This window comes from Ischnura elegans, chromosome X (genome assembly GCF_921293095.1).
Source record: "Ischnura elegans chromosome X, ioIscEleg1.1, whole genome shotgun sequence".
NCBI lineage: Eukaryota > Metazoa > Arthropoda > Insecta > Odonata > Coenagrionidae > Ischnura > Ischnura elegans.
The window spans coordinates 110,464,786-110,478,690 of record NC_060259.1 but is presented as its reverse complement, the minus strand read 5'-3'; positions in this window follow the sequence as shown (position 1 = coordinate 110,478,690).

Below are 13,905 nucleotides of genomic sequence, written 5' to 3'. Positions count from 1 at the left end.
TGCTTGACGAAATGTTTGTAAGCAGTCTTGTTTTGATCACTGCAACACTGCTTATATTTATTGTATAGCTCTCGCTTTACTTTGCTCAAGTGGACAATTTCAGGTGTTATCCAACTCTTTAGTCTTGTGTCAGAGATGCAAACCCTACACTTTTTAGATTGAAAAGATGTGTCAAATATGAACTGAAATCTAGATAGGAAAGCAACCATTTTAGCATCAAAGGAGTTTGCCTCGTATACTTCACTCCATTTTTCATTTTGCAGTGCAAGCCCAAAGAGATGGATGAGGTTATCATGGTAGCAACGTTTGTAAGACCATACACTGGGATTTTCAAGAAGCTTTGTATCAAAGGTTACTTCCAGTAAAATAGCTTTGTGGTCGGAGAAGCCAGGTTCAAGCATGTCAATTTTAATATTATTTTGAGGGATATTAGTCATGACTTGGTCCAGGGTGGATTTTTTATATCTTGCAATTCTAGTTGGGGTTTTGATACACATATGAAGGTTAAATAACAGTTCATAAAATTAACAAGTTTCGAGACAATATCACAGTCATCCTTTGAGAAGTAAATATTAAAGTCACCACATAAAATGAAGTTTGCACTACAATTTTTCAACAATTTATCCAATAACTCTGTAAGTGATTTTAAGAAAATGTTTATGTCACCAACAGGTGATCTATACACACAAACAATGATGGTATTGAGAGGAGTAATATTTACAATTGAGAATTCAATGTGTTTATCAATGCTAGAAACACTTTTTAAAAAGATAGGCTTGTGATCAATACCACTTTTTACAAAAATACATGTTCCACCATTTTTATAAATTTTCCTGCAAGAAATGCTGCCAACAGAAAAACCAGGAATGCGGACAAAGTCGACTTCATTAACATTTAGCCAGTGTTCAGTAATACATAAGACATTAATTTGAGCATATTCTTTAGTAACTAAAATTTCTAGATCATGCAATTTATTTCTCAAAGATTGCACGTTGTGGTAGTAGAGACTTAGAGAGCTACCTAGTCATGTTTGTGAGTGAGCCACCGTCCTGTTTGAGGAACGACTGACCCCTTTGTTAACGCTTTCCGGGGGCATTTGAGTTGTGTTGGCATTAGAATTGACATCATTTACAACAGTTTTAGGGAACGTGAAGCGATTGATGATAGTACCGGGCGGCCACCAAGATCTATCTTTCAACTTATCCAAGCTGAAGTGCGGCACACCCACTTTAAAAGCACCATATTTACTCTTTCCATCAATCTTTTCACATGATTCACAGGTTATATCAAAGTTAGTTAAAATATGGTCCGTTACCTCATCCGTCGTGGTATCCGGATCTAAACGACCGATGTAAAGGAAAGTTGAGCGTTTTGCTGCCCGTAGACCTTGGAGATTTTTCAGATTTTCACCCGTACCGATGGTAGCTTGGTTTCTCCTTTTCCTCCGAGATTTTACTTCGACAAAACCATTTTCTTCAGTTGGTGCTGTTTGTTTGTTACGCTGAGGATCTTCAGAGCCACATTCTTCGATGATTTTAGTTGTTGTTACGGTAGGTGTAGAACTTGCCAACGTGGTCGATCGCGTTTTACTCGGAATTTCACCGATATGGGTAGGAGTGTTAGCACTAAGATCACTCTTTGAAACACAATCACTTTCTTCGCTATTTGCGAAAGTGACGTTTCTTTGATGTTTTATGATGCTCACTCCGCGATTTGATTTAAAGTCTTGAAATTCTCGCTTTAAAGTTTCAATTTCAGCCGCCATGTTAGATAGGAATAGTTTGGCACTCTGACAAGAAAAGCACTTCCAAAAGATACTACGGTTTTCCATCAAAGCTTTTAACGATAACTCATTGAGCTTTGAGCATTTAAAGTGAAAAATTAATGGACAGAGGTCACATGCAATAACTTTTTCGCAATTTTCAAACTGTTTTTTACAGGAGCCACACGAATGCGAATTCAGTTCGGCGGCCATCTTGGAAAACCTTCACATGGAAAATGCCAGGAGACAAAAGACGATTTCAACTAGACTATATTTTAGTGAAGCAGAGGTTTAGGAACCAGATAAAGGGCTGTAAAAGCTACCTGGGGGCAGATATCGACAGTGATCATAATCTAGTGATGATGAAATACCATCTGAAATTCAAGAAATTGAAGAAATCAGCAAAGAACATCTGGCAATTAGAGAAACTAAAGGAGCCAAAAAATCTACAGGCCTTTCAAAAAGTAATGGAGTGCAAGATAGGATTAGATCAGTCTGAAAAATCAGTTGAGAATAACTGGACTAACATAAAAGTGGGTTTCAGGAGGCCGCTAGAGAAGTTCTAGGGAGAAGAAAATGTGTTAAGAAAAAGCCATGGATCACGGATGAAGTCCTAGACCTCATTGAAGAACGGAGAAAGTATAAGAATACGAATACTGAGGAAGGAAAAGCTTGCTACAAGAGAATAAAGAACGAGATTTGCCGCAAAGCGAGGAAAGCCAGAGAAGCGTGGATGAGGAACATATGTGAGGACGTACAAAATAACCTCGTACAAGGGAAAGTGGATGCGGCCTATAGAATAGTGAGGAACCATTTCAAGGAACGAAACACAAAATGTAATACCATAAAGGACAAGAATGGAAACATTCTAATTGGAAACGAAGACAAAGCCGAGAGATGGAAGGAATACCTGGAGGAATTATACAACGGAAGCAAGCTTAAATCAAAAGTTATTAAAGAGGAAAGTGAAGTTGAAAAGGATGACATTGGAGCAAGCATATTAAGATCGGAATTTGACGCTGCAATAAGAGACCTGCGAAAGAATAAGGCCCCAGGAATAGATGATCATTCCAGCAGAGCTAATAAAAAATGCAGGAGAAATTAAGATCTTAACTCAACTGTATAAAACTATCTGCGATATGTACTCAACAGGAGATTTACCTAGTGACTTCGAGAAGAACATCATCATTCCCATACCCAAAAAGAAGAGAGCTTAGAAGCGCGAAGAATTTAGGACCATAAGCCTGACGACACATGTGTCGAAGATTCTGACAAGAATCATTTACAGGAGAATAGAACGAAGAGCAGAAGAATTCCTGGATGAGGACCAATTCGGATTTAGGAAAAGCAGGGGCACAAGGGAAGCAATTTTGGCTCTTAGGATGCTCATAGAGAAGAGATTGGGGAAAAACAAACCGACTTTCATAGCATTTGTCGATTTAGAGAAGGCATTTGATAACGTGGAATGGAATTCTATGCTTAGAATTCTGAAAGAAATCGGCGTACTCTACAATGATCGTAGAATTATTCATAGTTTGCATAAAAACCAAGTAGCTGTGATCAAATGTGGACCAAACGGTGCAGAAGCAAGAATAAGAAAAGGGGTGAGACAAGGTTGTGCACTTTTCCCTTTAATTTTTAATGTTTACATAGAGAAAGTCATCAATGAAATCAAGGAGAAAGCTTCGGGTGTCAATATCCACGGAGAAAAAATTAGCATGCTGCGATTTGATGACAACATAGCAGTCATAGCCGACACAGAGAAGGATTTAAAGAAGACGTTGACAAAGATGGAAAGGTCTATGGCCAGATATCAGCTGAAAATCAACAAAAAGAAGACTAAGATATTAGTGTGCAGCAAAAGAGAGGAGGCTAAAACAAACATCAACCTAGGAAAGCATAAGCTTGAAGAGGTGAACGAGTTTTCTTACCTGGGAAGCCGAATTACCAGCGATGGACGGAGCAAGAAAGAAATACCCAGTAGAATAGCGCAGGCGAAGAGGGCTTTCTACAACAAGAAGAATCTTCTTACAGCTGAAAATACCAGCATAGAACTAAGGAAACAATTCATCAGATGCTACATATGGAGTATATTTCTCTATGGAAGCGAGGCTTGGACGTTGACAGCAGCAGAGAAGTCAAGAGTGGAAGCATTCGAAATGTGGTGCTACCGAAGAATGATGAAGATAAAATGGATTGACCGTGTGAATAACGAGGAAGTGCTAAGAAGAGTGGGAGAAAAGAGAAACCTCCTAAAAACCTTATGCAGAAGAAGGGACAACTTAGTTGGACACATTTTGAGGCACGATGGTCTGATGAAGACAATCGTTGAAGGACAAGTGGAAGGGAAAAAGGGCAAGGGACGGCCCCGAATGAGTTACATAGGACAGGTTATAAAGGATGTAAAAGAGAAGAAATATGTAGCTATGAAAAGATTAGCGGATAGGAGAGAGAAATGGAGAGCTGCGTCAAACCAATCTTAGGATTGTTGACTAATGATGATGATGACAACAATTAATGCAGTAAGTTTGCTGCCAATCCATGCTGGGAAAGCAGCTGCTAATCCTTTGAAGGGCCGAGGCTAATGGTAGAGGAGGGCATTCCCCTGAGTTGGGCCTGTAGGATGAGAAGTTGGTTCACCCATGCAATGCTACTCCTCCAAAGAGCTTTGTCAGAAAAATAAAAATGCTCCAAAGGTGCTCGTACCTGGGAAAGTTATTTCTTTGACAGGGCTCTGGGGCAAAAAATTTACATGTAAATATTTCCTCCAACACCATTGACTCTAAGCCTGAGGGAATTAGAGTTTGTAGGAAAAGATTCTAGCATGGGTGAGAATGGTGTAGGTCTTAGCTATCACAGATTAAAGTTCATCACATGACAAGAGACCATATCTCCCAATAGCATAGAGCTTATGTGAAATGAAACAAAAAATCTGCTCATAAGACCCACACTTCTACATTTTTCCAAGGAATAGTACTCAAGCATACCCCAAAAAGTCCACATTTATATCTGCTGCACTTCGGGATCAGGGCAGTAGCCAGGGGGGTCAGGTCGGGTGCCACCGGACTTGGACAACTTGAACTGCAAGGAATTCACCATTTAATTCATTATACCCTCCCTCCCCCCAGTAACGTATACTTGTTGCCCAACCTGTCTGCCCCCCCCCCCTGGCCAATAATCCTGGCTATGGCCCTGATGGGGATGCTGGTGTAAGAGTTCCAGTCATTTAACTTTTATGAGCTCATCACCGAGCTACAGCATTTAAAAATTTTCTTAAAAGAAAGACCAAGTATCAGCAAGAGTACTCACAATGGGTGGGATAGTGTCTGCTGCCAGAATATCAGGTACAGGTGCTCAGTCATTCTTCAGGTCCCAACTCCATGGGAAGTAAGGTATCTATGAGGTTAACTGTACCTTTCCTTCAAAACCAACTGCAGCAATTTTCTCGGTATTTGTCTGCTCTCACTAAGTTTTACTGCAGCAGTTTTTCTTAAGACCATTTTACACAGGGCACACCATTGCGCAGATTAATACAGAAAATATTTGTTGAAATTGCAAGATTGCGAGCTTGGAATCAGAGCTGGGCCTATTGTGCCATCTTGCATCCCCTCACTCATGTATGGGTTCAAGCAATTCACAGCTTTACACGATGCAATTTTGATTATGCCTTTGTACATGCATCAGATTGCACACTGACGTGTCACGTGCAAAACAGCCTTTATTCATGAAATTCTGGAAAATATTAAATATTCAGATGACTGCTTTGCATTTGCTGAGAATTGGCAAATATCGAATGAATTTCTATTTCTTGTCCAAATGAAATTGTCTTCTGCTTAAGTCTCTTTTTTTGTGCGAGTAGATTTCGTGACTGCATGAATTACAATTCTAGATTCATTAATATCACCACAATTGATTCTTTCTAAACTTCAAAATGACCAAAATAATATAATTAATTTACTGCAGAAATTCATTCCATTAGGTTTGCAACAAATGATTGTTAAAAAATAACTATGAATAGAACAAATTGACAGCAACTACTTTCTGTTGGTGGGCCAGAGGTTCATGACATTTTGCTCAGGAAAGGGAAGGGAGTCCTGCCCAGTGGGAATGGAAGAGTGGGGTCTTCACTGTCATGAGGGTTTTTTCCTTCAAAAGGCTTCTGAGGTGAGCTGGACTGGCTCACTAATGATGTACATATTTTTTTCTGCAGATATTTTCATAAACAATTGAGCAAGGTGAAATAGTTATGAGCGACTTAATTTTAAGATGTATAAATGATCTTCATTTTAACTATTTTGAGAGTAGGGATACATAATTTTCCTTTGGGTTGCAACCTTGTTATGGTGGAAAGGCTTGCGAGTTCGTATGACCCCTAGAGCTGCACTGGCGGGATTAATTCTAAATTATTTCCGATAGGGCCACCCATGCAAGATATTCCGAAGGGTAGGAGCCAAACAAAAGGTAGTCGCCGTGATGGTGTCACGTGAAAAACACTGTTGGAATGGAAGTGGGAAACCCTACCAACTATTTCTTCCCTAAAAACATGGAGTGCAACCTAATGATCCTCTGAATCTCATCGAGCAGGACCCGTCTGCAAAGGGAGGGTGTCGTTCACGGCAGTGAGATAAGCAAGGTCCTCGGGGTCATCTACATGCATAATGCTTGCAGAGACTTATCATCATCATCATCAGTAGCAGCAATGAAGAAAGAAGAAAAGAAGACCAAGAAGATGGAGAAGAAGAAGTAGGCTATAAATGTGGGTACGTGGAATGTGAGGACAATGATTAGGGTGGGGAAGTAAGAAAATATCAAAAAGGAAATGGATAAAGGGAGGCTTGATTTCTTAGGATTATGCAAAGTGAGATGGAAGGATGGTGGGGACTATTGGAGTGATGGGTATAGGGCTATACATGGTGGTGGGGAGGAAAGCCAGCGAGGCGTAGCTTTAGTATTAAATGGGGGGATGGGTAAGCATTTGGTAGGCATAGACCTGGTAAGCGATAGGATTATCGTGGTAGGAGTTGAGGCGCTAACCACCAGCCTCGTGTGGTTCAAATTTACATGCCCACTAGTAATGATAGGGAGGAAGAAGTAGATGAGGTGTATGAACAGCTCGAGGAAATAATTAGAGAAACATCGGGTTAAAAAATCTAGTAGTGATGGGGGACTGGAACGCCTCAGTCGGGGAGGGGGGATGGACATGAAATAAGACATTTGGACAAGGAATGCGGAACGACAGGGAAGACGAAGCAGCAGAATTTTGCAGAAAAAACAAGTCATTCATCACGAACACGTGGTTGAATCATCATAATGGGTGGAGGAACACATGGAAAAATCCAGGGGATGTGGGGAGATATCAGATAGACTACATTACGGTAAGATAGAGGTTTAGGAATAGTGTGAAAAACTCGCATAGCTTCCCTGCAGCAGATTCAGACCAAAACCTAGTCCTCATGAAATGCAACGTACCGTATTTTTCCGAATATAGTCCCCCCGCCTAATTTTGAGGCTTCAGTTTCGGGAAAAGTTAAAAAAATGCATTTGAATATACTGTAGTCCCCCCCTTTACTTTTACCGCAGGCATTTTTGGAAAAAAAGGGGGGACTATATTTAGATATATACGGTAAGATTCAAAAGACTTATGAAAGTTAGGAAGGAGAGGAAATGGAATGTAGAAGTGCTGAAGGACTATGAGGAGAGAATATCAGGAACTTGTTGAAAATAGCACCCGGGAGATTGAAAGTACAAAGACTGTAGAGGAAGGGTGGGATAATATTAAAATGGGAATAGCAAAAGGGGTGGAGAAGTCAATTGGATACGTTGACAGCAGAGGGATGAAGAAGCCTTGGGTTACGGCAGCAATGGTAACTGAAATGGAAGAGAGAAGGAAGTGGAAGAACATTGTCACATAGCAGGGCAAAAGAAAGTACAGGGAACTTAATAATCGATTACGACGTGAAACTAAGAGGGTAAGGAAGGTTTGGTGGAAAAAGCAGTGTGAGGAATGGAAATGTTTTAGAAGGATAGAGAAGTAGGCAAGTTGTACGCCAAAGTTAAGTCACTATCAGGCGGCAAAAGAGGACAAACCATGTCTAATATCAAGGCTAAAGATGGAAGGATGATAACCAAGCAAGAAGAGGTACAGAGTAGAGGGAAGGAATACATGGAGGACCTGTATGATGGAAGGAACAGGCCGGAGAGATTGACTTTAGAGGAGGAAAGTGCAGTGGAGGAGGACAATCTTGGGTTGGGGATCTTACATTCGGAAATTGATAGTGCACTTTGTAATATGAAGACTAGGAAAACAGTGGGCATGGATAATATCCCATGTGAACTCCTGAAGAATCTATGGAGGGATAGTAAGAAAAGGTTTTTTTGAACTAGTACTTAGGATCTATGAGGAGGGCTGTTGGCCGGAGGATTTCCTGAATATGGTTCTAATTCCGCTACCAAAAAAGAAGAAAGCTGTGGTATGCAGAGATTATAGGACTATTAGCCTAATATGGAATGCTGAGAAAGGATAACGAAGGAGGATATTGAACAGACAAATGCAGGCGAGGGTAAACGAGTATTTGGGCAAAGATCAGTTTGGTTTTAGAAAAGAGAAGTCAACTCGTGATTCAATTTCAATAATGAGGTCCCTGGTTGAGAGGAACCTAGAATATGACCAGGACGTGTTTGCCTGTTTCATGGATTTTGAAAAAACATTTGATTGGGTGAATTGAGTAAAGTTAATGGATATTCTCCAGAGAATAGGTGTAGATTGGAGGGATAGGAGACTCATTTGTAATCTGTATATGGCCCAGACTGAGCAAGTGAGAGTAGCAGATGGAGAATCTGGGTGGGCAAGCATTGGCCGAGGAGTGAGACATGGCTGTCTTTTATCGCCGCTGCTTTTTAACCTATATGCTGAGGAGATGGTAAGAGAAGCATGGGACGAGTTGGAAGCTGGAGTGAAAGTGGGAGGAATTTTGTTTAAATCAGTAAGGTTCGCGGATGATCAGGTGTTCATCAGCCAGTCAGCGAGGGGACTTCAGGCTCTAGTGGATGCGTTAGACGAGTGGTGCGAGGAGTATGGGATGAGGATTAATCACAAGAAGACCAAGGTAATGCGGTTTTGTAAAGCATTGCGAGCAAGGAATGTGAGACTCTAGATAAAAGTAGGTGGGGAAAAACTTGAGCAGGTAGAGAAATTCAACTATTTAGGCAGCACTTTAGAGGAAATCGGATACAGTAGCAAGGACATCAGGAAGCGAATTGCATTAGCATAGGAGGCGTTCATGAACAGGAAGGAGCTTCTGAGAGGATTGTTTTGTTAGAGTTTAAAGAAAAGGTTAGTGAAGAGTGTAGCTGGAGTGTAGTTCTCTACAGTGCAGAAACGTGGACACTAAGGAAGGAAGACGAGACAAGATTGGATACATTGGAGATGTGGGTATGGAGAAGAATGGAGAAGGTGAAATGGACAGAGAGGAGGAGAAATAACGAAGTGCTGGACATGGTGGGTGAGGAGAGGCAGCTTTTAGATGAGATACGGAAGAGACAGAAGGTATGGATAACAGGAGGATTAATTAGCAGGGAGGGGATGTTGAAAATGGTGTTTTAGGGTAGAAAATTAGGTAAACAAGGGAGGGGAAGTAAGAGAATAGGATTTTTAGATAGATTGAGGGAGAAGGCCTTACAGTGAATTGAAGAAGGCAGTGCTGGAAAGAAAGGGAGGCTCCCGGAATGCTTCTTTAGCACTCAATGGAAACCTACCTTAATGGGTAGAATACTACTAATATAATAGGGATACATAACTAATAATTCAGAGCTATATAAGTCAACTCATAGTTCATAGGGGGGGGCGAAGGATAAGTGATCCTAGGGCAGGCTAGTGGGCCTTCAGGCTTGCTGCCTGCCAAGACCGTCATGCATGGTGTAGAGCCACATCCTCCACGAGGTGCCCCTGGTTTTCGCAGAACATGACGGATCTAGACCTGGCTGGTTGATAAACTCCTCCCTTCACTACGGTGGAACCCTGCGCCAATTTGACCACGTCTGTGGGGCGGAGGGTTAGAAGTCTCTAGCAGGGGTGACTCTGGAAACCAGGCAACCTCCGGTTTTATTTAGCCTTACTCATGCAAGTGGGGCTCTGTGTGGGTGGACCCATTTTCCCTAGCTGTTCGTGGGATCAATTATGTATAAAATGAAACCAAAAACTTCATCGGAGGCTGCTGATAGGCGGTCTCTGCCTTTATCTGGGCAGGAGGAGCAGGCCCTGTTGATGAGCCTCTGTGGGGATCGAGATGGGAGCAATTCAACCGCCCTGAAAACGGGGGGCCCTTCGGGGATCCCAACCAAAGCTGGCCCTACTTCCAACCCCTTGGGGGAGGAGGAGGGGTTATTATCAGACTCCTCGGAGTCAACACTTAAAGAGGCACCCCATACTCCCATGGCAGTGGAGTCAGGGAGTGTGGCCTCTGATATGAGGAGGCTCTTCTCGGAAAATAAGAGCACCGCTAAGAGGGATAAGAGGTTGCGGAAGAGGGAGAGGCGAAGGGCTGCTAAGGCTGCCGGAGGATCTGTGCCCCCACTGTGAAAGGGTGTACTGCTGGGAACAATGTACCCAGCAGGGGCCCCGAGCAGGGGTGCCGTTGGTACGGAGGCCCTGAAGGCCGTGGCAAAACGGAGCCGAACCCCTGGCGACACTCCTTCTGGCGAGGTGCGAGAAAATAAGAGAGTTAAACCCTTATATGCCGAGGTAACCAAGGACCTCAAGAGGATGGCCATCGTTCCTCACAACTACCCGGCAGGGGTGGTGACGGAGGAATGGATCACGGTGATTAGGGGCAGCTGGAAAAACTCTGGGACGCTGCCCCAGAGGGCCAGGAGCTCCCAATCTTTATGGACACCAGACTCATAAACGGGGCCATGGAGGTTGCCTGCTGCAATGACCACTCAGTGTCGTGGCTGGTGATCGCCACTGAACAGATGGGACCTGTAGAAGGGACTATCTGCAAATGTGTTGAGGCGGACACCCTCATAAAGAGGAGGAGACTGATGGTCTGGGTCCCAGGACACAGCAAGCCAGAGGTCAAGCCTCTTCAAGAGAGGCTTAAACGGGTCAACCCTGGGCTTAACATCAGCCTATGGAGGACCTACGACAGGCAGGTGTTGGCAAAGGGCACCCAATTTAATTTGGGTGTCTATGAGCCATCTGCCAACATCATATCTGGGCCCAACTTCCAGAAGCACATCGGCCTCAGCAAGGAGGCATCTCTATGCTCCAGGCCAACCTCCAGCATTCCAAGGCTGCCTCAGGGGTCCTGCAAAGGATCCTTTATGAAGGTAAGATCAACATTGCTCTGATCCAAGAACCATGGGCTTTCCAAGGTGGGATCAGAGGCTTGAGTACAGCATTTGGTTAAGTGTTTCATTCCACCAATGTTGATAGACCTAGGACATGTGTCATTGTTAAAGGGCTGAGAGCTATGCTCTTACCTCAATTTACCTCCAGGGACCAGATGGCAGTCCTGCTGACTCTGGGGACTGGTGCCAGCATGAGGACTGTGGCCTGTTCCCCCTACCTACCATACGACTCTCCGGAGCTGCCACCGTCTGCGGAGCTGGAGAGGTTGGTAAGTTATTGCAGATATAATGTTCTGGAATTATTAGTGGGGTGTGACGCTAACTCGCATCATTTTGTGTGGGGGAGCAGTGACTACAATGATAGAGGTAGAGCTCTAGTGGAGTATCTCATGTCAACAAACCTGCAGGTACTCAACAGGGGCTCCTTACCCACATTCTCCAACAGTTTGAGGGAGGAGGTATTAGATATTACCTTTTGCACCAATACACTAGTGAGCTCAGTGGGTGAATGGAGAGTGTCCAACAAGGTCTCATTGTCAGACCACAGACATATTCTCTTCACTCTTTTGTAAGCCACTGAAAGGCGAATCACATACCGGAATCCCAGGAGCACGAACTGGGAGATGTACCGAGACTATCTAAGGGATAGCCTGTCAAAGACAATTCCCAATAAATTTAACAAAGTGGATGAGATTGATGCTGCAGAAGAACATCTGCAGAAGTGCATCATAACCTCTTATGAAGCCAGCTGTACACTAAAAACCAGGAAAGAGAGTGCCATTCCACCCTGGTGGGGAGCAGAGTTAGAAAGTCTCCGAAAGGAGACAAGAAAACTCTTTAATAAAGCAAAGAGAACTATGTAGATTGTCTCAAGATTGGGAAACCTTTAAGGACACCCAACGCAGGTACAAATCAGCAATTAAAAGCTCTAAAAAGAAATCTTGGAGGCGCTTTTGCGAGAATGTGGAGTCAGTTCCACAACTCTCAAGATTTCACAAAATCATTGCAAAAGACCTAGATGCCAGAGTAGGGTCTCTTTTGCTTCCCTAAGGAGAATATGCGTTTTCTGAGAAGGAAGCATTAAAACTCTGTTAGAGACTCACTTTCCTGGCTCCAAAGAGTCGGAGGAGATGCAACAAAGGAAGCCTCCCACCCGGCCGGCTTGGACGGACTGGAGATTGGCATCCAGCATCGTTAAATATAACATTACAATATGGGCTAAAATGAGTTTTAGCCATTACAAATCGGCCGGTGAAGATGGAATTTTCCAGGCACTTCTTCAAGAGGGACAGGAGCTGGTATTACTCCCCATGGTGAGGTTATTCTGCACCTGCCTTGCATATGGGTATATCCCAAAGAAGTGGAGAGCCACCAAAGTTGTCTTTATCCCAAAACCAGGGAACACGGACTACACTTTGGCCAGCTCATTTAGGGGCATTAGCTTAATGTCTTTCCTGCTGAAAACACTGGAGAAGATAGTCGATAGATATATCAGAGATGGCCCCCTTCGGGACCATCCTCTGCATCCACATCAGCACGCATACCAGATGGGCAGGTCCTTGCAAACTGCACTCCACAACATAGTCTGCAGGTTAGAGAACGTACTGGAACATGGTTTGTATGGATTTGGAGCCTTTCTAGATAGAGAAGGAGCCTTCAATAATACATCCTTTGAACAAATCTGTCTGGCAGCAGACAGGCATGAAATCCATACACACATTGTGAGATGGATTAGATACATGCTTGAGCGGAGAACTGTTACCGCTAGCCTTGAAGGGAGCTCGCTGACAGTGACCGTGACAAGAGGGTGTCCACAGGGTGGGGTGTTGTCCCCATTACTATGGAACATGGTAGTTGACAGTTTACTGTCAAACTGTTCCCAAAACAGGACTCTCTGTTAATCCAGAGAAGACCAATTTTGTCCTCTTCAATAAGAAGAGGAAAAGAGAGGGATTTATTTCCCCTTACCTCCTGGGAAAGAGGCTAAAACCGTCCTCGTCGGTCAAATATCTTGGAGTCATTTTAGATTCCAAGCTCAACTGGAGAGAGCACATGGATAGCAAACTCAAGAAAGCATGTGCCTCACTAGGGACATGTAGAAGAGCCCTTGGCAAATCATGAGGCCTTCAACCGAGAGCCATTAGCTGGTTATATAATGCAGTGGTGAAACCTAGTTTCCTCCACTGCTCAATTGTATGGTGGAAGAAGACCAAACAAACTACTGTTAGAAATAAGCTAAACCACCTACAAAGAATGGCCTGCATGGGCATCACAGGAGCAATGAGGACGACTCCAACCTTGGCGATGGAAACTCTGCTGAACCTAACCCCACTCTATGTGGAAGTGGAGGTTCATGCAAGAGCCACGTTATACAGATTGAGATATCTAGGTATGTGGTATGACAGAGGGAATTTCTCAGGACACAGACAACTGTGGACAAGACTGAGGGAGTCTGGCATCATTTTTGAGATGGGGTCGGATTCCATGATGGCTACGTTCAATTCTTCACCGCCTCTTTTTAAAATCCCATTTCCAAACAGGGAATGTTGGGCAAAAGAAGTGGGGATAACCCTTCACAGTGGAGCCCAAGTGTGGTTCACGGATGGCTCCATGAAAGAAGGGAAAACAGGGGCAGGTGTTTACAGCCATTCCCCCCCTAGGAGCATATATGTCCCCCTAGGAAGATATGCCACAGTGTTTCAGGCAGAAATTTTTGCTATCCTAACCTGTGTGTACGTTATTGAGGAGACAGGTCTCTACAAGTGACCGATCCATATATGCACTGATAGTCAGGC